Source organism: Prionailurus viverrinus, chromosome B2 (genome assembly GCF_022837055.1).
Source record: "Prionailurus viverrinus isolate Anna chromosome B2, UM_Priviv_1.0, whole genome shotgun sequence".
Lineage (NCBI taxonomy): Eukaryota > Metazoa > Chordata > Mammalia > Carnivora > Felidae > Prionailurus > Prionailurus viverrinus.
Window position 1 is genome coordinate 47,271,855 of NC_062565.1, and position 26,004 is coordinate 47,297,858.

General features: G+C 38.2%; 1 protein-coding gene across 4 annotated transcripts in view; it reads left to right on the top strand.

The window, feature by feature from the left end:
* Positions 1-26,004, top strand: part of CB2H6orf141 (chromosome B2 C6orf141 homolog) — a 368,368-nt gene that overhangs the window by 10,078 nt on the left and 332,286 nt on the right. Inside the window, exon 3 of one of the 4 annotated variants that reach the window (XM_047858869.1) lies at positions 10,615-11,459. The exons of 2 other annotated variants lie outside the window; for them this stretch is intronic. The gene's annotated coding sequence lies outside the window, so the exon portion shown is untranslated. Of the gene's footprint in view, positions 1-8,084; positions 8,478-10,614; positions 11,460-26,004 lie in introns of those variants that run through there. One more of the 4 variants, XM_047858870.1, reaches the window with a different exon arrangement.

Sequence of the window (26,004 nt, forward strand, 5' to 3'; positions counted from 1 at the left end):
TTTTTTAGTTTATTTTTGTGAATGGTGTAAGAAAGTGGTCTAGTTTCATTCTTCTGCATGTTGCTGTCCAGTTCTCCCAACTCATGCTGGTTTTAAAAATTAACTTCTTTTTGGTGCCAGATTCACTAAGTATGCCACTGCCAACATGTGGTCATAAAGTCACAAACATGGGGGACTAAAGGGTTGGAATTAAAGCTCATATTTCCTGATCTCTAATCAAAATTGTGTCTTTTCCCCTCTATGAGTGAAAGCAGTCCACAAATTAATTTTGACTTTGGATGGAGATTTAACATCTATTATTGCACACCAGTTAGGTACTAAGTGTAACTCAGAAAATGCTGCTACTTCTTGAATGTGTTCAAACAATAAGTTAAAATTAACAGGTCCTATTTCTTTTGGCATTGATGGCTTTATTTAGTTCAACAAAGTCGGGGAACCTGAATATTCTCTTTCTAGAAGGACTCTGTGTACAGTGCTGCTTGGGGGATGACCAATAAGGACGTAACATTCCTCTCAGTTTGACTAAGCTTTAGACCAGCTTTTTCCTGACTTTAGTTCCTGCCTTCCATTTTCTTAGGGCATTTACTTTAGAAAACTTTCACTTATCAATTCTTTCTCTGCTCTCTTTGAGTTGTAATTATTAAAAAAAAAAAAAGAACCTCCTGCCACATTTACAACCCAAGGATGTCTTTCTCAAGGACCTGGAACCCATCTCTTTGAAATGCAGTTATCAAGGAAGACAGCACCCCTGTCTCCAGTCCCCCTGGGAGGGTAGAAGCCTGGCTTCATCGGATGCTGTTAGTTAGCAAACACTCATGGCCTAATCCTAGAGAAAAAATGTGCAAGTTATAAAGTAAGTCAGAATAGGGGACACATGCCGTTGATCAGCCTCCACACTAAACATCACCTGTGCTCTTCTACTAGCTCACCAGGACACTTCAAAACTCTTCCCCGCCTTGTTTCAGCAGAGTTGAGTTCAGACTAAGTTCTGGCATCTTTTCTCTATTGCAGTAGCCTTAAAGTCTTGCTTCATGGCATAACTTTATCCAGTGCCAGTTTTTCTCTGACAGGGATCAGGTAAGAGCAGGGGAGAACCATTTATGTTGATGATGGGGACATACATTTGACTTCATAAAAACTGAAGATGCTTTTTGTGTCTCGGGAACTGACGATGATTTTGTTATTCTGCAGCCGTGTTGCTTGCATGTGCCTTCACTGGGACTTCAGAGCACTGAACACAGGGGAGTGGGGTCTGCAAGTTCCAGTTATGTCAGAGCAGGAGAATTCGCTTTCTGAGCTCAGCAAGCTGGCAGTACTCGTAAGCAATTATCTGCTGTTAATCCTCCCTTTTTGGTTATTCACAGAATGAAGCCAATGTCTTATGGTTAGTGTGCTCCTCACTCAAAAGTTGAATTTTCTTAGGGCCCCTGGGTGGCTCAGTTGGTTAAATGTCTGACTTCGGCTCAGGCCATGATCTCACAGCTTGTGAATTCAAGCCCTGCGTCAGGCTCTGTGCCTGACAGCTCAGAGCCTAGAGCCTGCTTCAGATTTTGTGTCTCCCTCTCTCTCTGCCCGTGCACTGCTCATGCTCTGTCTCTCTCAAAAATAAATAAATATTAAAAAAAAAATTTTTAAGTTTAATTTTCTTCCTTGCAATTTTGAAGGTGTTCTTGGGCATTCTAGAACAAAGCATTATGTTGTTTTCCTGCGCAAACCAATTAAAACGGTTGATTGGTGATACTTAGATGTGTCCTATGCCCTGGAAGAAAAGGACAGATTTGACTTGAAAGACCTTAGAGCAGGAAGTGAAGGTTCTAGGTGCCAATGTTCTGTCTTAGAGAATGGCAGTAAGGTGGTTTCCACTACATTGATTAGCACAGGAACTCAGAACCTTCTGTGATAATGTGGCTGATGATTTAAATAAAGCTGAAGTGCTTGGCAGAATATCATGGCTGGCAAAATGCAGAAAAGGGAAGCTGGTACATCAAGAACTAGGGCTGCGTCTTGTATTGAAGAGCCTAGGCTCAGAGCAGAACATATATCTTGTGAGGCATGAGTTGAGTGGTAAAGCCAATGTCCGGGGTTAGGTCCAGGTCTAGATGGGAGACCTTAGGGGATGGATGGACGGCGAACTTCTGCATGAGGCTGGTGAAGAACAGGAAAAGCTCCATCTTGGCCAGTGACTCACCAACGCACATCCGGACACCTGGAGAGATGGACATGGTGGAAGGTTATAAGATATATGAGCACAAAAATCTGAAACAATCTGGACAAAGACAAAAGCTGTCCATGTGTGATTTCTTCTACTTTAGAATGTGTGAATTAGTTGCTTAACCTCTTCTGAGCCTCATGGACTCTGCCTAAGCCCTGGAAATACAAAATTAACTACATATGCTACCTACCTTATGAGCTCCCAAGAGGGAGACGGGCAGCTAAATAAACATTAACATTTCAATGTGAAAAATGCTACAGCAGGTAAAGCCAAGTGTGTCATGAGAACAGATAATAAAGGTACCCAATGTGATTTGAAAGGCCAGGGAGGACGACTCCTTTGTGTGAGAGCTTTGTATCTCAGCTCCTATGCAAAGGGTGAGAAGTCAGCCAGGAAAAGATGGGGTGAGATGTGGAAGGGGTTTTGATATATTTCAGGGCTGAAAAAACTTTGACCAGAACATAGAGCATGAGTTAGGGAATATAAGGCCTGAGGCCAAAGGATAAGTAGACAGTAGGTCATGCTGAAGCATTTTAAGAACAGAGACTTGGTTGCTTTTGGAACATGACTTATTTGGGAAAATGTCAAGTTATCTGAAAAGTGGAGTCAGTTAAAATTGAAGAAGGAAGTCTTCTGGGTAAGTTTTTTATTAAAGAAAAAAAAACCAGGAGACTTAATATTTATATAAATTAAGATGTATTGTGTTGAGAATGGTGCCTTTTTTTCTGGCTCAAATTTTATGAGTTTGTGGTTATATTATAGAAAAAAGATGACATATTTGATTGAGATGTAGCATTATTACAAGTTTTTGCTTCTAGTCCTTCAGAAGGCCCAACCAAGTCTTTTCGTTCCTGCTTCCAGAGTCTATAAATCCTAAGCCTGATGCTTTGCTTTCCTGCCAGTAAAATGTTGGTAGACAGTCCAGCTAGATTTCTCTTTTTTTAAAAAAATATTTATTTATTTTTGAGAGAGAGAGACAGAGTATAAGCAGGGGAAGGGACAGAGAGAGAGGGAGACACAGAATCTGAAGCAGGCTCCAGGCTCTGAGCTGTCAGCACAGAGCCCGGCGTGGGGCTCGAACTCATGAACCGTGAGATCATGACCTGAGCTGGTCGGACGCTTAACCTACTGAGCCACGCACGTGCCAGGTAGATTTCTTTTGTTGTTGTTTATTTATTTAATTTGGAAAATAACTCATAAGTATACTGAGTCACAAAAGACTTCGAAGTTCAGAGAAATATTTCAATGTAGATAATTTACAACACAGGGTAAAGTAGTACTTTGGTTTATATAGGACTTCCAGGAAACAGATTAACTCCACAAATGGGGTGGTGGGGGGTATTTTTTTCACTGTGCCTAGTAGCAAGGCAGGATTTTTAGGGGTGAAAGGCCATACACACTACTTCTGTCTAAAAATGTTTATTGAATAAAAGCTTACAGTTCAATCCACCAATGCATGTGCAATGTCAACAAGATACAGGTATTTAATTAAACTTGGCTGTGAGACTATTGTTCCCAAGAGGCTTCCTGCCCAGTAGGTGAGCCTAACAAGGAAACAGGTAAATCTAATACAGTGTCACAAGCTATGATAGGGTGTTGAGGGAGCCCATGGAAGGAACACCTAATCTAGCTTTTGGGATCAGATTTTCGCACCTGCCCACAATGAAAAGTATGATTGAGTTGTGTCATCTAAATGGGTATGTAATGCAACTTAGGGTGTGAATTATCTACCCTATATTTAGGCTTATTCAGTTTCAAGGTTAAGAGTCTAGCTGCCCAACAAGACAAAGTATGTATCATTTTCGTTTGCTTTTAAGGATAGATCGATGAAAACATAGCAAATGATCTTGTTTATCTTAAAAAGAAATGCTGTATGCAAAATTAGTTAAGAGTGATGGTGATCAAAGATCAAATGAGGCCTCCAGAGAGCAACATCTCTATCTCAATAAAGTAAGGAAGAAGTGATAAGAAAAGAACTGGGGAAGAGTGACTTCACCACAACTTAAAGGAACATGAGGACTTAGCACTCAAAACTGGTTTTATGATATGTTTTCTTATTGTGATAGTTTTGTGATTATTATACTCTACAGATATTTCCATTTGTTTGTCTAGGATAAAAAAAGAGTATCCATACTAGATTGTCCTAAAGCAGGAAAACACACACACACACACACACACACACACACACACACACACACACACAGTATATCTGGAGATGTTTAGAATTCCTGAGGCAAAATTGTTTGAAGATGGGCCTCTCTGCCAAATTCTGGACTATTACTGTTTGTCTCATAGTCCAAAGAAGCTTCCAGGTCCAGGTGTGTGAGAAACCACAGAGGACCTGGAGACAGTGTTGGTCAGTGTAAAAGTAATTGTTGTTTATGGAGAAAAGGGGGTTTTAAGGGGAGTAAAACTTCTGTTTAAACTTGAACATCAGTTTCTTCTCTCTAAACATAAACATCAGTAAATCCAAGGTCTGATAAAGGAGACTAGGAAAAAAACCTTTATGTTTGAGAAACTAATTGCTCCATCTCTCCACTTATAAAATGAGGGTTCAGAATTAGAAGTACGTAGCTGAAGAACCCTCCAGAGATTATTGTTTGTTTCCATGGCTTTTGTTTCCCCCCAAAATATAATGCAGGGAAGCGTTAAGAAAAATTGGGCTCACAACACTGTGAATAACACGTAGATTATTTTTCATTTCTGTTTACTCTGTTTCCAAATGTGATATTATGTTTTTATTTAAATCAGGAGTCATTACTACATTTTCTTGTATATCATCCTGTGTGTGTGTGTGTGTGTGTGTGTGTGTGTAAAAAATTGGAGCATGCATTGTACTCTATCTCTCTCTGTATCCCTGAGTCATCAGTAGGTAAGGAAAGTCTATCCTTTGGGTGACTGCTGTTTACCTATCACTGAATGGGTATCTGGAGTGAATGCTAAGCTGTTGTTTAAGTAGAAAGGCACACGGTGACAAACTGCTTATGGTTTATAGTTTTTCTAAGATTCTTGTCCAGGAATGAAGAATTCATTTCAGGTTCTTAGGGATCCAGACAATTATAGAGTAAAGTCATTTAGTTCCTTGGATTCCAAAATGTACTCTTGTGGAAAGCTCTTCTCTCTTCCCTTTCCTAAGCCCCCTCCCTCCCTCTCCTACTCAAGAAATCCTAAGAGAGACATAGGTATTTACACATACTGAAGCAAAGCTTTTCTGGTTGGAGTGAAGTGAGTTGCACATTGTCACCTTGCTACACTTTCTCATGAGATTCCCAAGGCTCTATGCTAGCCTCAGCCGCATGGAATCTTCAAGGATTCCTTAAGAAAATACTATTCCAATGCCTAATGTCTTAACAGCCAATTTAAAGCCTGGGGAGGAAAGTCTCTTTCCACTTTCCCGTTTTTCTTATGTTTAGTGCCACATGGAAAAAAAAATGCAGAACCTAAGCACAATCCTCAGACAAGGCAGAATCTCTCCACATTTTTTTAAACCACCTGTTTCAAAGTAGGAGACCTTACCCACTGAGAAGTGCATGAAAGCTTCTTTCTTGATAAACTTTCCAGTAGAACTGAGGAAATGCTCAGGATTAAATGTGTTGGGTTTTTCCCACTGTGTTTGATCACAAAGTACAGAGGTCAGCAAAGTGATGACCTCAGTGCCCTAGAAAGAGAAGGGTTATTAATGACAGAGATTAAATACCTTCCTAAAATGGTGGCTCTTTAAAGATGCGTGAAGGTCTCGGCTGGCAATTTTTCAGAAACAGTGTGTTCTAGAAGGATAGGAGAGGAGGGAAAGTGGAGGGGCAGTGGGCGGAGTTTAAGATGGAGCGTGGAACATTCATTTACTCAACCAAGTTTTTGTTCTGTACCTCCAAGACACGAGTCTTGGACTCAGAACTGGAAACAAATTCTTATGTAGTCCTGTGTTTGCTATGTGATAACGGCATGTTATTTAACTTTTGATATGTCCCAGTTTCTAAATTTATAGGAAGGGAGTTAAATAGTCCTCATGTGATGACTGTGAGCCTTAAAACTGGGTGCAGTTCCTGGCAGGTTTGAGGCTCAGTGAAGTTTTGCTCTATTACCCCGAGGGACTGTGATAGTGAACAAACTTAACAGGCCCCTCAAAACAAACTCTTAAAAGTCAGCTACCCCCTTCCACATCTTGCCACAGGCTATGAAACAACATAGGGCCATCAAAGAAACGAAGTTTAATTGTGATACAGGAAAGGGTATTCTGAAAACTAAAAATAAAACAAGAATAAGGGGAAAAGCCTGTCCCTAAATTAAGGACAATGTTTACTGCTTCACCTTAATCATAGCCTCCTCTTTAAGAAAGTTTTGGAATACTATCATTGTGGTTAGCTGTTTTATCACATGAATCTGTATAGTTTTTGAGTCACAAAAAGCAAACAACTGCTTTAAAGTGTTTTATTTGGGGGTGCCTGGGTGGCTCAGTTGGTTAAGCATCCTACTTTGGCTCAGGTCATAATCTCACAGTTTGTGAGTTCCAGCCCCACATCAGGCTCTCTGCTGTCAGCTCAGAGCCCTCTTTGGATTCTCTCTCTCTCTGTCTCTCTCCCTCTCCCTCTCCCTCTCCCTCTCCCTCTCCCTCTCCCTCTCCCTCTCCCTCTTCCTCTCCCTCTCCCTCTCCACCTCTCCTGATCATGCTCTCCCTCTCTCTCAAAAATAAATAAACATTAAAAAACTTTTTAAAAATAAAGTGTTTTGTTTTAAAACATTCTTGCTTTGTTTTTTATTTATAGTTACATGTACCTGGACATTGTGGATTTTTTTCCTCCTCGTAACAACTATGCTAAATTATTTCCACTGGGGCTCAGTGAAACCAAGGGACTAACAGCCAGTAGTATGGGTAGGAGTGTTAGACACCCTGAAATCCTGCCATTATTATAGCTTCCTTGGTGGTCTCTTTTTCTCCTTTTTGACGTTGGTTATATTTGTTTTCTCATGTCAGCCATTGTGGCCCCCGTGGATTCATGCAGGGATGGGCCCAGAAGCAGCAAGCAGATTTAGTTTTAAGGAAAAGAATTAGTGCCATGGGCATACCATGACCCTATGCCAATCCCTGCCTTCAGTGTACTTTTAGCAAAGATCTGTGCGTACTTCTTCAGGTTGCCAGTGGAAAGCACAAGAATGCATCTGGAAGTAGTAAGATTGGGAAGCAGAGGGTCTGGGGGGTGTTTCTGTGTGAGGGGGGAAGTGACGCTGGAGGGGCCCTGTGAGGTGAAAACAGTGCTCTAAGTGGAGGCACGCCTTTCCTGGGATCTGGCCCTTTTTACCCACCCACCTCGCTTAAGCCTTCTGATCCCCGATTTCTTCAGTTACCACATAAAAATAACTATACCTTATAAAGTTGCACAGAGTAATTACCCCCTATTCTGTGTACTTACACACTGACACACTCAGTTACCTTTTGTTGGACGGGAGGGAGGGAGGGAGAGAGGAAAAAGGGAAAGGAGGGTGGGAAGGAAGAAAGGTAGGCCAAGATTGTCTTTGACAGTTCATTTCAGTGCTTCTGTGATTTTGAGCATTTGACATCCTTTCCCTCTCCCCTCATTTCCCCTTCTTAAACCCTTACCTCGGGACTGTAGTAATTTTTAAATAGAACATTTGTGGTGGTTGCATGAGGTAAGCTTGTGGACAGGGTATTAGCAAATCTCTGCACTTCTGAACGATCACCTCTGTGTATGGCATTTGAGTTCGATGTGCAATTCGAGGCTGGGCTGACCCTACAAGCTTGGTGATCTCATCACAGACCTTTTCTGGATAAAACGCAGAGTGATTTGAGTCTGGCGTGGGAGGGGATATTGGAACCATCTTCTCACGTTTCTTTCCTTGTGAAAATCAAACCCAGGTGCTCTTCGAGTTCTACCTGACTCATCTTTTCTCTGCACTGCTTCCACTCGAGGGCTCTATTCCCGAGGTTCCTCTGGGGACCGGCCTGGAGTGACACCTGCAGACCGTCTCAGGAAGCTTAGGAAGTGAAATCTAATTTCTTACTTCAAAAAGAAACTAAAGGTATACACTGTCCTCAAGGACATAAATTAAAGGTATCCAGTGTGGCCATAGAATTCTGCCTTTTCCAGTCCAAGAGATTTCTGAGTCCTTCCTTCAGGCAATGCTCTGAATCTTAGGAGACTTACTCTGGACCTCAGTATATCGCATCATGAGCAGAAGCTCCCAGTGCAGCGTGGAGGCCGTGGTCTCTGTACTAGCCACAAACGGATTACTAACAAGTGCCGCCAAATTTTCATCACTGAAATGGGCAATGGATGTGTCTTTTCTCCTGAAAGGCAAAAGGAATCATTAGTGATGAAATAATTTTATACTGGATGATCATAGTGAATAACCTAACATGAACTTAAAAAAGGAATGCATTGAATTGCATTCTTTCCTCGATACAGTGGAATTTTTTTATTATGAGGGTGCTGTGCAGAGTGTTTGAATAAAGCCTGTCCCCGATGTCCCCAATTTAATAATGATAAATAGTTCTAACAATGGGAGAGGCTGTTTGCCACTTGGAAATTAGTTTTTACTTGAGTGATTAGAATATGCCCAACACTTTCTTTTTTTAAAAAAACTGCATTAAATACTCTTTCTTGTGTTAATCAACTGAAACACATTTTCAAGATTGCAATAAAAGGAATACTATACTAATTCTAAAAGCTAACATTTGGGATCTTGTATATGTCCTTTTTTTTTTTGAGTGATGCAAAAAGCAATGGAAAATATTTGAGAATGCAGAATGTACTAAATAGCATGTCTTGGAGTGTACAAATCTACCATGGTTAACTTAATTGAGTCCAGCTATCCTTCTTCTTGGAAAGAAATATTTTTCCTCCAGATGCTATTAATTAAACCAAATAATACACAATAGGCCTAGGTAACCCCTGAGCAAAACACCATGATCTCCTGCTGTCTGACCAAAGAGCCATCAGTGAAACTTCTTGGGTCATTTTTGTCAAATTTATGCTGACAATCTAGGAAATAACACTTTTATAATCATTATAAAAGCAAATAATTCATCTCAGTTCCTGAGTACTGTCTTATGACTTTTCAGGAGAAACCCCAAAAGTGGAAACACACTGAAAAGCTGAAAGAATAAAAAACAACAAAGTAAGATAAATATACATATATAATACTTGCAATAATGGGAAGGCCCCATCATTTCTGAAAGCATTATAGAAATAGCACCTCATTTAGACTTCAAGTTTATCTCAACTAACTGGCAGACTGAATTGGACAATGCAAATTCCTCATTGGAATTAAGTAACTTATGATGAATATTGGTATGGTTTATAGTAAGTTTGTGTACCCAGAGTATTTTGTATATAATGCTGGTGGTCATACATCTACTTAGAGGTTAGATGAGACATGAAAACAATATGGGCTTTATGGTCAGAGCTATAAATCCAAAGGTTTTCTTGCAAACTCCTAGGTGATTCCAGGTCAAACTATTCTAGTTGTGCATAGCACACTCACTTTACCACTGTTTTTTTGCAGGATCAGAATAATTGTTTTTGTAATTTATAATAGGCTTACTGTCCCATAGAGCAGTAACATGTAATTCTAATATTCCGTAATCCTTAAAAACTTTAGGGAGGACTTCACTGTTTGCTAAATTTGGTGGGTTTGTTAGTACATTCATGTGCTTGAGAGAAGCTCTATCATATATTTCATCAAATTCTCTATAGGGCCCCTAACCACCCAAATGACCTAATAAATACCGAAGATAAAAGGCATCCCTAAAATACATATAGTTGCCTGATCCAGTGTTCCCCTGAATCAGTACTTAGAGTAAATACGTACTTATAGTAACAGAACCTAAATTATTACAAAGTGAAATAATATTAACAGTTGTCAGTTGTGCTATTGGAAATGGGAACTATTTGACAAGGCTCTTTTCCTTACATTCTAGAAGACAGCAACTTCATCTCTCACAAGTATAACAAATTGGATTGTAGCATTATTGTGAACTTACATGGCTCAGAGTAAATATTAAAGTTTTAGTTAGTACTTTGTTTAGTACTTGATAGTTCCCCTTTGTTTAAATTCACTCTTGTAAGTGAATTCTACTGAGTGTTCCTTATTCATTCATGGCTTATCCCATAGTCCATGTATAAGTAGTGGTATAGGTAAAACATGAATGGCCAAAATTGTAAAAATGTATTGAAGTCATATACTGAACTATTTATTGGTGTGATTCACAATCTGTGCATTATAAGTAAGATATTTGACACAGTAATGTGTGATTGGAGAATTATCAAATGTGTTAACCAAGCAGGCTTGTGACATCTCTGTACTCAGAATGTTCTATAAAGTGTACATTTTTGAAATGGCAATTCTCTAACAAATACTGTTTCATGGTCTCTTGAACAATCTAGTGTATCTAAGAAGACATGAAGTTGAAGAGGGAAGATACGGTTACCACAATCCTAGGACCTCCAAAGAGCTTCACATTTTCATCAATCAAGGTTAAGTCTCAGGAATTGAGTGCCTTGTTAATCAAACCATTTTCCAAGCAACACTGACACAATGCCATTAACAACAGAAGCATTCATTACTGTTTTGCCTACAAGGGAATTCATTAATCAGAGTAGGAAAACACATACACAGTATTAAACCAGTTCTGGGCTGATCGCGACAAACTGTCAAGAAAAGATTTTATAGAGGAACAAAATTATTGGTGATCATGCCTTCTAAGAAGAAGTGACACTTGAATGGACCTTTAAAAATGTCCAGAATTTGATTAAAAGATTGACACAAGCCAGAGACAAAAAGTGTCCCAAATTTCTAGAAGGAATAAAAGAAGGTAGACCCTGGAAGCTGAAGATCAGGGATCTTGAATGAACTGTTGTTACTCAATGTTGATTTTAAGAGATGTTAGTGGGAATTCCAAGAAAAAAATGTTCCAAGGATTAGTAAGTGTGAAAACTGAATTAAATAAAATTAAACAGGTTTTTGGTGTTTTTCTCAGAGGCTTTGATATCCTAATAGGCACACCATGAACCAAAAGAGAGGCCTGTAATATGAGCATTTCTTAAATTCACTTCACTGACACTGCTTTTTTTGCATAGAACATCTACTAATGTCTCAAAGAACAAGATTTTGGAGAACAATAGTGTGAGAAATGCCTTTTCAAAAAGTTGTTGTAACATTAAAATAGCTTAGTAGTATTTACTAGATGCCAATATTAGTCTACTAAAAATAATTAAAGATGAAACCATTCCCATTTTTAGAGTTATTAAAGTACCATTAAAAAAGTTAATCTAATGATTTAAAGGGTTATTTTAAAAATGTTTTAAATGTTTATTTTTGAGAGAAAGAGAGACAGAAAGTGAGTGGGGGAGGGGAAGAGAGAGAGGGAAACACATAATCTGAAGCAGGCTCCAGTCTCTGAGCTTTTAGCACAGAGCCCGATGCAGGGCTGGAATGTACGAATGGTGATATTACAACCTGAGCGAAAGTTGGACGCTTAACTGACTGAGCCACTCAAGCACTCCTAAAGGGTTATTAAATTAGTGGAATGACATACAAGTACAATATTTGGATTTCATCAAGGCATTTAGCCAAGGCACATGTGAGCAAGATACAACAACTTTATCTAGGTGAAAATATGGTTCAGTATATTTATAACACTAGTGTTATTGTTTACATTCTTTTTTTTTTTTAATTTTTTTTTCAACATTTTTATTTTATTTTTGGGACAGAGAGAGACAGAGCATGAACCGGGGAGGGGCAGAGAGAGAGGGAGACACAGAATCGGAAACAGGCTCCAGGCTCCGAGCCATCAGCCCAGAGCCTGACACGGGGCTCGAACTCATGGACCACGAGATCGTGACCTGGCTGAAGTCGGACGCTCAACCGACTGTGCCACCCAGGCACCCCTGTTTACATTCTTTTTAAGAAAATGATTATCTATTTTTGAGAGCAGGGAGTGGCAGAGAGAGGAAGACAGAGAATCTCAAGCAGGCCCCATGCTCGAGGATATACATTCAGGATTGTTGGCTACAGAACTTGTGGTCTTAACCCAAAGGAGGTTTAAGCAAAGAATGAGATGAGGGCTTCTAATACTAGCTTTTTAAGGAAACTTGACTTTGGAAAATAACATTAGAATTGCAACTTTTGTGCACTGTTTGTGGGAATGTAAACTGCTGCAGTCACTATGGAAAACAGTAAGTCAGTTCCTCAAAAAATTAAAAATAGAAATATATTATGATTTGGGTATTTACCCAGAGAAAATGAAACACTAATTTAAAGGTATATGCACCCCTATATTTATTGCAGCATTATTTACAATGGCCAAGAAATGGCAGCAACCCAAGTGTCCATCAATAGACAAAGGATAAGGAAGATGTGGTATATCTATACAATGGAATATTAATCAGCCATAAAAAAGAATGAGATCTTGCCATTTGCAATAACATGGAAGGACCTAGATGTTATTATGTTAAGTGAAATAAATTAAAGAAAAACAAATACCACATGATTTCACTTATATCTGGGATTTAAGAAACAAAACAAATGAGTAAAGGGGAGAAAGAGAGAGAGAGAGAAAGAGAGAGAGAGAGAGAGAGAGAGAGAGAGAGAGAGAGAGAGAGAGGCAAACCAAGAAACAGACTCTTAAATATAGAGAACAAAATTGTATTACCAGAAGGGAAGTAGCTGGGGGATGGATGAAATAGATAAAGGGGATTAAGAGATACAAACTTCTAGTCATAAATAAATCACAGAGATGAAAAGTACAGCATAGGGGATATAGTCTATAATATTGTAATAATGTTGTTTGGTGACAGATGATGTCTACAAAAAAAAAAAACCACCTGGATTTAAAAAATAACATTAGGATTGTAACAGGAATTTCAGAAGGGTTCAATAATTTAGGAAGATGATATAGTTAAAATTATTATTATAGGAAAATAAAAATTAAAATAGGAATTTGAGGCTGGGAGGACAGAGTTCCTCAGGTGTGAACCACTATATATAAAGTGGATAAAGTGGATATGGTATGTTTCAAGCAAAGAACAAAAATTAGAAAGGTAAATTTTAAGAAAAAAATGTAGACATAGGCTAGGGAGAAATGTGGAAAAGACATTTCATAGATGAAATTAACACAGAACAATAGTACAGAGGTCAAAGTGTGAAAAAATGAAGGTATAAATAGTAAAGGGACGAGGTTGGTTAATACATAAGCAAAAATAGGAATGTTAAGAAACAAATGGAGTTGGGGATATGGAATTAGATGAAGGATTTATTTAAAGAAGATCTTGGGATGCCTGGGTGGCTCAGTTGGTTAAGCATCCAACTTCAGCTCAGGTCATGATCTCATGGTTGGTGGGTTGAGCCCTGCGTTGGGCTCTGTGCTGGCAGCTCAGAGCCTGGAGCCTGCTTCGGATTCTGTGTCTCCCTTTCTCTCTGTCCCTCTCTCAAAAGTAAATAAACATGAAAAAAAGAAAAGAAAGAAGATCTCATTCTTCTGGGAAATTAACCTGTCATGTGACCTTTGAGTATCAGAGAAAGGGCCATAAAATAACATCAAAAGATCAGAAAAACAAGTCCTATTGTTTTAGTTAATAATATGTCAGTTGCTCTGAGTCACATATCTGTAAAATTGAGATAAAAATATCATCCCTACTTTCCTCTGAGGGTGGTTATAAGGAATAAGTGATATCCTTGCAGTCCTTTGTAAAATACAAAGTACAATACAAATAAAAGATGATATGATGATGATGATGATGATGATGATGATGATGTTGCACATGGAGGCAAAGCAATGATTTTCTCTTCATTGTATCTCCCAGTTTGGTTTTCAAACTTAGAATTTACATAATATAGCAAAACTCAATTTCAATCATCTGCCCTTTAGAACTTAAAAATTGGAATTTATGGACTAATGAAAACTACGAATATTATATCTCCTTCCTTCCTTCCTTTCTTCCTACCTTCTCTCTTTTCTCCCTCCCTCCATCCCTTCATCCTCCCTTTCTACTATCTATTATCATCTATCTATCTATCTGTCTATCTATCTACCTATCTATCTTATTCCACAATCAAGAACTGTAAAATCTTTGAAGTGGAAATTAGAGAAATATGATCCAATACTTGGTCTAGCTCTGTAATTTTACAGACAAAGAAATAGAGACTAAATTCTTATATAAATCCACACAGCTAATGACAGATAGTTCTGGGTCTCAACTGTTGAGACCATACTCTTGATTGTGTCTTTTGTACACTCTGTTTTGAATAAAAATTAAAATTTTGTAGAGTAAGACTATGATCATGATTCAGTTCCTTTATAATGAAATATGTAGGATATGGAATATGTATATAGAGTATGAAAAATGTAGGTCAAAGTGGTTGCAATAAAGGACACAGATCATAAATATTTCAGGATAAAATACTATTAGAAATAATAGAAATATTATTCTATTGGATATTTGGATATTGGATATTTTTATATATCCAAATTTAAAACAAACTAAAAATTAAATTTAAAGTAGCTTGACTAACTTTGAATCCTAATTACTCCATTACACATATATGAGCCAGTTATAAATATGTGCATGCTAATAAACCTATCAGGGTAAGAATGATGTAGAAAATTATAAATAGGTATGAAATGAACATTTATTTTTCACCTCCAGCATGGTTTGATATGGCCTCTTCAGATTGAGAATATATAGATTTCCAATAAATGGCAAAGGTCCAGGTCCTGGAGGAAAATGTTGCTTGGAAGCTTTAGTCATGAAGATTTTCATATTTAAAATAAAAATAAGAATCACACTCAGAATTGGAAGTATGACCGAAGAGTCAAACTGACTCATTATCTTTAAGTAGCGGTAATTATCAAAATCATAGAAATCTTTGTGATTGCAACCAGGCAGAATCAGCAACTTCCAATGCAGATCAAAAACATGAAGGCATTGCTTATAATATTTGCCCTGTCTTATAGTCAACCATCTATTTTATAATTAAAATGAATTTAGTCCTACATGGTGTGCTTGCTTTACTTGAGCCCCTTCCCGCTTCTCTCTTTTCACTTCTCGGGTCAATCCGTTTTATCCAATAAAGCCTGGGAGAGGGATTTTCTCCTCATGTAAACCAATGATTATTCTTGAAATTTCAGGGAAATACAACATGTTTAATCCTCAGTGTGAAATCTACACTTTCACAAGAAAAAGAATTGTATTGTTTGCTAAGTTACCCCATTATCTCTGTGTGGTTGTTCAAATAAGTGTCATGCCAAGAATTTCAAAGTGCTTATACAATGCTAAGTTCTTATTCTTTCACTCTCCTAAAAAAGTTTCACTGGAGTCTCAGTGCCATGAAAAGAGAATTGGTTTTTAACTTGAATGCTGTGTACAGATCCGAGTAAGTGACTCACCTCTTCGGGCCTTAGTTTAATCTTTTTAAACCAAGAGAAATACATAAATTGTTCAATTGTGCTGAGTTAAAAATGAACAGATATACAGCTCCTAACATACACTTAAAATTCACTGCCTGGCTGGCATTCCTCATTTTTTCTCACTTTCATTTTTTTTTTTTTAATTTTAAAGAGAGAGAGCATGTGAGCATGTGAGAGAGGCAGAGGGAGCTAGAGAGAGGGGGAGAGAGAATCTTAAGCAGGCTCCACACTTAGCACACAGCCCAATGCAGGGCTCAATCTCATGACCTGAGCCAAATGATCTGAGCATCATGATCTGAGCCAAAATCAAGAGTTGGATGCTCAACTGTCTGAGCCACCCAGGTGCCTCATGTGCTATTGACTTTTAACCATGCATCTGGGATATAGCCCATTCTAGTGGATTTGCTCAAGAAAGAAATATTTCTCTTTCCTTTTTGTGTTGGAATGACTGTGAGTAAGGAACTAGTTTAATAGATTAAACTGAACAATTTTTTATATATTGCCTTCTTGATAACAATATTTCCTCAAGTGTCCTACAAGTTGCCATCGTATTCTATATTTACTTTTTAGTTTATCATTCATTGTCTTCAAGGAATTTAAATTTCTTGAAAGTGAGGACTCTATTTTTATCCCCCTCCCCTACGGTGGAATCGACAATGTTTAGAACAGTGCCTGGAACTAAAAAAATTTAAATTTGTGAATAGGGCAACTGGTGGCTCAATCAGTTAAATGTCTGACTCTTGGTTTTGGCTCAGGTCATGATCTCATGGTTTCTGGGATGGAGTCCTGTGTTGGGCTCAGTGCTGACAGGATGGAGCCTGCTTGGGATTCTCTCTCTCTCTCTCTCTCTCTCTCTGCCCCTCCCCTGCTCACATGCAGGTTCTCTTTCTCAAAATAAATAAACTTAAATAAAAATAAATAAATAAATAAATAAGCAAATAAATGATTGAAAAATCTTCTGAACATTTTATTTTTGGAGAGTCATTCCTAGTAACTTAGAATTTGGGGAACTGAGCGACTATATGTACCAAATTCTGTCATTTTGTAAATAAGTAAATTGAGACCCAGAGGGTTCAGATTGAGTCAGGGTCATGCAGCTTTTTCCTAACAGAGCTGCAATCAGGACTTACGGCTGCTGCTTCACAATACTCTTTATGCCAGATGGCTTAATGCCATGATACTAAGTGTTTTGTACACAGTTACTTGACTCCTCTGCTTGGTGTGGCTTTGGATGCCTGGAACACAATTCCAAATAGTCCTGTCTGGGCAGGCAGTAATGAAAACTTTCTTGAACCAAGTCTTGAACTTTTGAATAGTCTAAAAGGGGCAGCTACAGGCACAAAACAAAGGGCATGGAAAGTGACCATTAGTTTCAGAGCCATTTTTTCAATGGCATCCACACTTAACAGTTTTACTGTCAAATAGGCTCTTTTTCTAAAACAAAGAGTAGAGGGAGAGACAAAGAGAGACAGTCCAATCAGATCAAAGTGGGTGTGTCTGGAATTAAAATAACTTGTAGCTGATTTTTTCACATTTTGATACAGTGATAGGCAATACAGTATATAATAATAGATCCCAGTGATGTTAATATTATTCCAATATTACAAATGAGGAAACTGAAGCTTTAAGAATTTAAGTGATTAGCCCAAGGTCACATAGTTGGTAAGTGAGAGAATTCAAGTTTTCCCGATTCCAAAGCCCTTATTTTAGGAGAAAGAGTGTATAGGTTATTACCATGCTTTTAAATTGATGGGGAATGGAGGGTCATCCCTCAAGGAAGATACTTTTGATAACTTGAAATATCATTGTTTATTATTATTATTACTGAGAGTTTACCATGTACCCCAATATTATACTATGGTATTTAATTTCTGGGCCTAAGGAGGGTCAGAACACATTATACAGCCCTTGATGCATAACATACGGCATACTGAGAAAAAACAAGCATGGCCCTTGGCACCAAGCAGATGTAAATTTGATTTCAGATCCTGCTTTTAATTTTGTCTTCTGTGGCAAGCTACTTAAACTCTCTGATTCATCTAGAGGATTTATCAAAATTAAAATAAATATATGAAAACAATCTGATTTATTGACCAGTTATCTACCTTTGTTAATGATTGGGCATGCTTTCTATATTCAAAGGGCATTAGATTACCAGAATTCCTACTTAAAAGATAAGAGCAATTTCACCCCCCAAAATTTGTTCCATTCTGGTGAGTCATAGATGAAAAGTTATTATGTAAATGGTTGATTCTTTATAAAATGTACTATTATTAATTCACACACCCACCTCTCTCACTACATTCAAAACTGTAAGCATGATTCTCTTACTATTTCACTTAGGAAGTCACTTCTGTGGACCATTTTTTGGACACCAGAATATCAAATGTCTCCAAGATTATTTCTTGGAGATCAACTAAAATTGGAGTTTGGGCTATCCAACAATCTGTAAATATAGAAAAATGTAACCAGTTATTCATGAAGATGGCCACCTGATTAATGAATTAGGGCCCTTGAATGTATTTGTTTAGTTCTGATAAAATCCTTACATCTAAGGATTAGTATAAAGTACAGTATCAGGGGCACCTGGGTAGCTCAGTCGGTTGAGCATCCGACTTCGGCTTAGGTCATGATCTCACAGTTAGTGAGTTCGAGCTCCACATCGGGCTCTGTGCTGACAGCTCGGAACCGGAGCCTGCTTCAGATTCTGTCTCTCTCTGTCTCTCGAAAATAAATAAATGTAAAAAAAAATAAAAAAATAAATTAAAATACAGTATCATATCCTCCCCTGTCTAGGGAAAACATCTCAAGATGTACAATAAACAGCTTAAATGTTTTTGGTGGAAACAAATGCTGGTGAAGCCTAAAAACAGATACATTTTCACAAAACTGCCTGTAATTACAGTCAATAAATGACTCTTTCAGTTTAAAATGTGAACCAAAATACAAAAACTTTCAGAAATAGGCTGTCTGAGTAGAGCTTAAGGTTTTTAATCAAATCTGTCAATCTAAATAGTATTATTTACCACTTTAAATGATTTGGGAATGGATAAGGCATAAGCATACCAAAAACATTGTTTCAGTGCCTCAGAGTTGGGCTAGGCCTAAGGGTGCTTCCTCAAGAAGAGTCTCCCAGAGACTCCCAGAGTGTGAAAGGGTGAGATGGGGTCAGGGAGAGGCAGCATTTTGCTGACAACTGGGAAGTGACTCAGAAGAGATTCCTCTTAATGAATAAAAGAGGAAAAGGAAGAAAAATAAGAAAGAAAGTTTGAAAGAAATAAAGGAAGGAGAGAAAGAAAATATTTTCATGTGGAATGAGAGGAGGGCATGGTGGGATAGTAGCTCACAGAATATTCTGAGGCCAGCCTGTTCTCAGGAGGGTTGGCATGCTGGCTCAAGCTGGAGGCAGACCAATGTTCAGGAACCTGCAGGTAAAAGAGAAGTTTAACCAAGTTTGGCTAACAAGCATTTTGTTCTGATTGATCAGTGGGTAAGTAGTTCAGGTTATAATTTAATGAGGCCAAAAAAAAAAAAAAGAATTTGGAGGGTCTGTGTCTGGTTTTGTCATAGGTAAACAAGGGGACTTTGTGAGTCTTATCTAGTCTTACGAGGATGGTAGTTTTTGCTTTGTTTTGTTTTGTTTTGTTTTCAGTAAGCTCTTGTTTTCTGGAACATAAAAGGGTAAGGATCCTTTAACATTTGCTTTTTACAGGAGCACAGGGCTCAGATTAAATTCCACACTATCAAATCCCTGTTATCTAATGTTTGGCATGTTATCGAAAAACTTTGAAACCAGAAAAAGCAATTAGTCAATAAAGATCCACACATATACATTTATTTCCCAACCTTTTGTGGTAAGGCCAAGAGCTTTTTGGGGGGTCTGCAGATTAAAACTTCCTATCTATTTCCTGGCATAAACTAACCAAAAAATTCACAGTCTAAGATGTTCAGCTTCAGGCTCTTTAACATAAAGGAACTTGACAAGGAATCTAAATAAGAGTCTTTCTAGATTTTTGTGTTGTTTGCTTGCCACTCTCTATGGTCTTAGTTATGCCTAATGCAAAAGCAATTTGTTCTGTTGTTGTTTTAACAACTTGTTTTTATAGTCTTCCTAATATATCCAACATAGAAATTAACACTGTCACTGATTACATTTATATGAATAAGTGCATAATATGAGCAACGAATTTCAGAAAGCTTCCCTATAAACAAATTACTAAAATTGCATCATTCAAAGAAGTATTAAGTAAATTGATAACATATAATTGCTGAAGATCTGGCCTTTGCTCTCAGCTTCTGGGAGGTAACCTCTAAGCTCTTGGAATGTCCTGCTTGATTTGTTTACCTAGGGACTTTGGGCCACCTAAGCAGTCTATGCTAACTAACAGTGTGGCCTTGGGCCATGTGGTAACAGCTCAGTCTCTGGAAAGGTAGAGAATAAGGTCAGCCATATGGGTGGCAAATCATGTCTATGTGACTAAGCCCAAATAAAAACTCTGGAGACGAAGGCTTGGATATCTTCCTGGTTGGCAGAACTTCATATTGCCATTCTGTTCAGTTGTCTCCACTGGGAGAGGGCAACTGGAAGCTTATGTCTGGAATTTTTCTGGACCTGTTCTATATGATTCTTTTCTAGCCTGATTGCAATCTGTATCCTTTTGCTGTAATAAACAGCAACTGTGAGCATAAGTGCTTTTTCTGAAATTCTGTGAGTCTTTTTAACAAATTATTGAATCTGAGGGTATTCTTGAGGACTCTCAAACTTTGTACCTTTTAATAAATTCAACATAGAAATTACCACTCACTTTAAGTACACTTAAACATGAGTGAATGTTGAACTGGGTTGTTTTAGAAAGGCTTCATATTGGTAAATTGCTAAAATTGGATCATTCAAACAATTATAAAGTAAGCTGGTAACATATAATTATTTGAATAATATGATTACTGTAATAGACTAGACAGCTTGCTTAATTCCATGAGTTGAGTACAATAAATGTCAATAAAGAGAACTTCTGTATATTGATTAAGAACAATGAGAAGGCCATTGCACCTGATTTTGCCCACTCCAGAGACATGCAGTTTTAGCTGAACATTATGTGTGATATAATGATATCTGAAAAGGATCTACTCAGGACATTTTGAAGATATCTAAAAGACTTGCTGAGAATGACTGAATCTACAAATCATAATGTAAAACATTTATAATTTACATACTTATGGCCAATAAACTCAAAAGGGTGTATTGTGAGATCCGATGTAAATTCTCATTTGTTGCTTAATAAAGAAGTGATTATAATTATTAAAAAGTGCTTCTAACAGAATAGTTTTGAGCTGGACTAGATTCTTCTTAGATCAGATCCTAGAGATACTTCTGTGGCTCGCTCCTAAGTGTCTCATCTTACACATAATTGTATGTTGTTTTAAGATACCTTGCCCTGATATTTTTAATTTTCTCCATGAATTTATTCAAAGAATAAGTGGAGAGCTTTCCATCAATTCATTTATATATATTTTTACTTCCCTGTTATTGACTGAGTGCTGGTTACACGTTTTCTTGGTGGAGGTTGGAAGCAATAGCACCATAGTACAGCTCACTGCTGTGTGGTCTGGGCATTTTCTCTACAGACAACATTTGGCCCTACAACTGGAACATTTTCTACATTTTCTCTGTAAGACTGTGTTCCATGTCATCATCATGGGCATGTAAAACTCACTCTGAACTAAAAAGTCACTTCACATTTGGAATCAAGGATAAAATAAAACGTCCTTAATGCATAGCAAACTAAACATCCACCACGTATTGAAGCAGCAGATTATACAGTGATATTTTGCAATCACTTCCTCCTCCATTTTGCTCCATTTTAGAACTTTGGGAGAAGAATGACAGTAATTTGTCCTGGCTTGATACAGATATAATACCTGGATCCTTCTGTAAGATTAAAAGGCTTTAATAAAATGGAATAGCGCTAATTCTATAATGCAAGTCCAGAAGACATTATTGCAGGGTGATAGGTCACTATTTTTTTTTTTTTATTTTGACAAAAATCTCAACTCTTTTTCTTCCTCTTCCCCTTTCCATTTCTTCTTTTAATGGACAATTCAGTTCTATAGCTATAGGTGGGACTGAACAAGGTAGATGTCCAGACCTGGTTGTGAGAGTGACTCAACAGTTCAGACAAACACATATTGCTGGAGAGCCTGTACAACATAAGAAAGGTGTCCATGTAAGAGGGCTGCTCATGGGGAAGAATAAGAGCCAAGAAAAGTGAAGAGAGTGATTTTGTCCACATGGACAAGTGGTCTAGGGCGGGTTGTCATAACCTAACGAAGGGTGAGTTGGCATCTATGCAAGGAGAACCCTGATGATGAAGTGTGGGTATAAGGCCATCTGCACAGTTAGTGAGGCAATGTTAGTGAGGGGAGATTGGTTACGTACTGGGGCCTGATTAATTAAATACCCATATTAAGGATAAGAGGCACGAGGTTTGTCACTGATAGAGAAAGGGGCTCCCAAAATAGAAGACAAGAAAGTTAGAATAAACTGGAGTGTTGGATTGGAATGGGAGATGTTTGTGTGAATTTACAGTCTTGAATAGAGTCAATCCTGCTATAGTATGACATGCATATACCTAAAAATTTTCATGTCATACAAAATCAGACAACAAAAAGACAGAGTTTATGGGACAATAAGGTTGGAGCAAATACTTCATCAGTGATATATTTAAAAAAAATAGATTGGAGGGGCACCTGGTTGACTCAGTCGGTTAAGTGTCCAACTGTTGATCTCGGCTCAGGTCATGATCTTTCTGATCATGGGATAGAGCCCCATGTTGGGCTCTGGCTGACAGTGGGAGCCTGCTTGGGATTCTTTCTCACCTTTCTCTCTTCCCCTCCCATGCTTGTGCTCTCTCTCTCTCTCTCGTTCTCACTCTCTCTCTCTCAAAAAAAAAAAAGAGACTGGAACATAGTAAAAATGATAGCACAGTTGCACATGTTAAATGGCTAAGAAATACAGAAACACTATACTGAATATGTGGTCCTTAAAAAGGACCAGAAATTTGCTTGTGGAAGTGGGTGTGAAAAAGATTACAGCTTCTGAGTTATTGTGAAGCAGTGAAAGGAGAATCATTTGAAATCAGACAGAAAGTTGTAACACCAGATGCAACCAGTATGGCCTGTAGCACATGAAGTAAGTTGAAGCAGATGGTAGATGTTAGGGGTGTGTGTGTGTGTGTGTGTGTGTGTGTGTGTGTGAACATGCATGTGTTTTATGGACAACCCAGTTGGTTCAACTGGGTGCCGTTTTCTGTGTTCATTTTGTATTTCCTGCAAAGGAAATCATGTCTAAACAAACAAAATTTATGCTATGCTCAAATTGTTCCTTAATATTTCAGTTGTACTGGAACAAAATCACATTATGAAACAAATGTTAAAGCAGAACTTATTGCATATAGATACAGATACATATTGAAACATTTATAGTGCAAATGCACACATTCATACACACGCTTACATAGATATTCTCTATCTCCAACCACTGAGAGAACATTGGAGAGGCAACACCCCAATACCAAAGAGCACACTTAGTTCTCAGATCTCAGAATCTACAAATCTTCCTCAGTTACACTGGGATCACATTCCAATAAACCCACTGTAAATTGAAAATATTGTGGGTAAAAAAGGCACTTAATACACTTAACCTACTGAACATCACAGTTTAGCCTAACCTGCCTTAAATGTGCTCAAGAGCACCTGGGTGGCTCAGTTGTTAAGCATCTGACTTTGGCTCAGGTTGTGATCTCACAATTGGTGAGTTTGAGTCCCACATCAAGGTGAGCATGAGCCCCACTTCAGGTGGGCATGAGCCCCGCTTCTGGTGAGCTCCAGCCCCACTTCAGGTAAAAACACAAGGCCCAGGTGAGCCCCACTTCTCTCTCTCTCTTCTCTCTGCCCCTTTCTCCCTTACGCTTTTTCTCTGTCCAAAACAAACAAAAATGTCCTCAAAATACAGTAGCCTTATCGTTGGGCACAATCATCTAACACAAAACCTATTTTATAATAGAATGTTCGATATCTCATTGTAACTTGTGGAATTCTGTATCGAAAGTGAAAAACAGAATAGTTGCATGGGGACAGAATTGGAGAGTGGTTATAACTGGTTGTTCACCGTCAGGATCCCACACCTGACTGGGAGCTGTGCTGTAGCTACCCAGCATGAGGAGAGGTGATCAGACTGTGTATCACTAGCTCCAGAAAGATCATATTTCCAAAGTCAAAGTATGGTTTCTACTGACTGTGTATTGTTTTCACACCATTTAAAATTGAAAAATCAGGGGCGCCTGGGTGGCTCAGTTGGTTGAGCGCCTGGCTTCGGCTTAGGTCGTGATCTCGCGGTTTGTGAGTTTGAACCCCATGTCGGGCTCTGTGCTATCAGCTCAGAGCCCGGAGCCTGCTTCGGATTCTGTGTCTCCTTCTCTCTATGCCCCTCCCCGACTTGTGATCTGTCTCTCTCTGCCTATCAAAAATAAATAAATGTAAAAAAATTTTTTTAATAAATAAAATAAAATTGAAAAATCATAAGTCAAACCATCATAAGCTGGGGACTCTCTGTACCACTAAAAGGAACCAGGATTTGGAGAAAAGACTGGTTGAAGAGCTGGAACCAGACAAGTACAAGATAAGCACCACATCAGAAGGACATAGGAACCAGCCTGAGTAGTCTTCCACCTGCCAAATCTGGGACAATTTTACCATTACAACAAGTAATAACTATAATGTAAACAGTTGAATAAAATAAGAATTCATGAGTCTCTATTGACATAAATAAATAAAAATTAAAAGACTGAGGAGGAATGGGGCATATCACATTGTTTTCCTACAAAACAATATTAATGACAGAAGTAAGAACAAGAAACTTTAAAATGGAGAAAGAGGTACCACCTTCATCAGTGATCAAATGATCATTGGCAATAGAGCAAGCTCAAAAACAAGTTCTACCTGATGGGATGAAATGAGTGTATGTAAGTTCACTTTTGTAATACTGCTGTAAAAGTTGTATAACTTGAATCTAGCCATTAGGAAACCTCAGGCAGACCCGAATTGGGGGCATTCTACAAAAAAAATGGCCTATAATTTTCAAAAGCGGTAAGGTCATGAAAGTCAGACTGAGGAACTCTTACAGATAGAGGGATTAGACAGAAATAACAAGTAAATGCAAAATGTGATTCTGAGCTGCATTCTTTTGCTACAAAGGATATCATTAGGACATTTGGTGAAACTTGAATGGGGAGGGTTCAGGATTTGATAGTTGCTATGTGTATCCCCCGAACCCTGACACCAAATTTATATGTTGAAGCCCTAACCCCCAATGTGACTGTATTTGGAGATAGGGCTTTTAGCAGATGGTTAAGGTTACATGAGGTCAAAAGTCAGGGTCCTAATCTGATAGGAATGGTGACCCTAAAAGAAGAGAAAGGGATCTCTCTCTCTCTCTCTCTCTCTCTCTCTCTCTCTCTCCCCACACCTAGGAAAAGCCATGTGAGGACACAGAGAGAAGGCAGACATCTATAATACAGGAAGAGAATGTTCACCAGGAACCAGATAGGCTGACACTTCGATCTTGGACTTTCCTGCTTCCAGAACTGTGAGAAAATAAACTTCTGTTGTTTAAGCTGCCTGGTGTATTTTGGTACAGGAGCTCAAGCTGACAATGGTCATAATTTAGCAAAGCTATTTCCCTAGTTTTGATGGTTGTGGTTTGGTTTAGAGAATATTTGTTTATAGGAACTATACAGGGACAACGAAGTCAGAAACTTAGATGGTTCCAGAAAAGACAGTTTTTTGTACTGTACTTCTTTTTCTGAAAGCTTCAGATTGTTTCAAAATAAAAATATTTCAAAAACTTACAGAAGTCTCTTTATTTCAAGGAGGTAGAGAGCAAAATATCCAAATATTTTCTGAGGACATTTGGTCCTACTTTAATAGATTTCATTTCAGGAGGATAATAAAATAAAATGTGCAGAAAGCGAACATTCAGAGTTATGTTGATGAAAAATTGACAAAAATATCAGCTAGGCTTTTTAGAATAAATCTTTTTTTTTAATTTTTAATTTTTTAAATGTTTATTTATTTTTGAGAGAGAGAGAGCACCAGGGAGGGGCAGAGCAAGGCAGAGCAAGGCAGAGACACAGAATCCTAAGCAGGCTCCAGGCTCTGAATTGTCAGCAAAGAGCCCAACATGGAGCTCGGACCCACCAGCTGTGAGATCATGACCTGAGCTAAAGTGAGATACTTAACCAACTGAGCAACCCAGGTGCCCCAAGAATAAATTTTTTTTTAAAAACGTATTGACTTTCATATCCAAACAAAC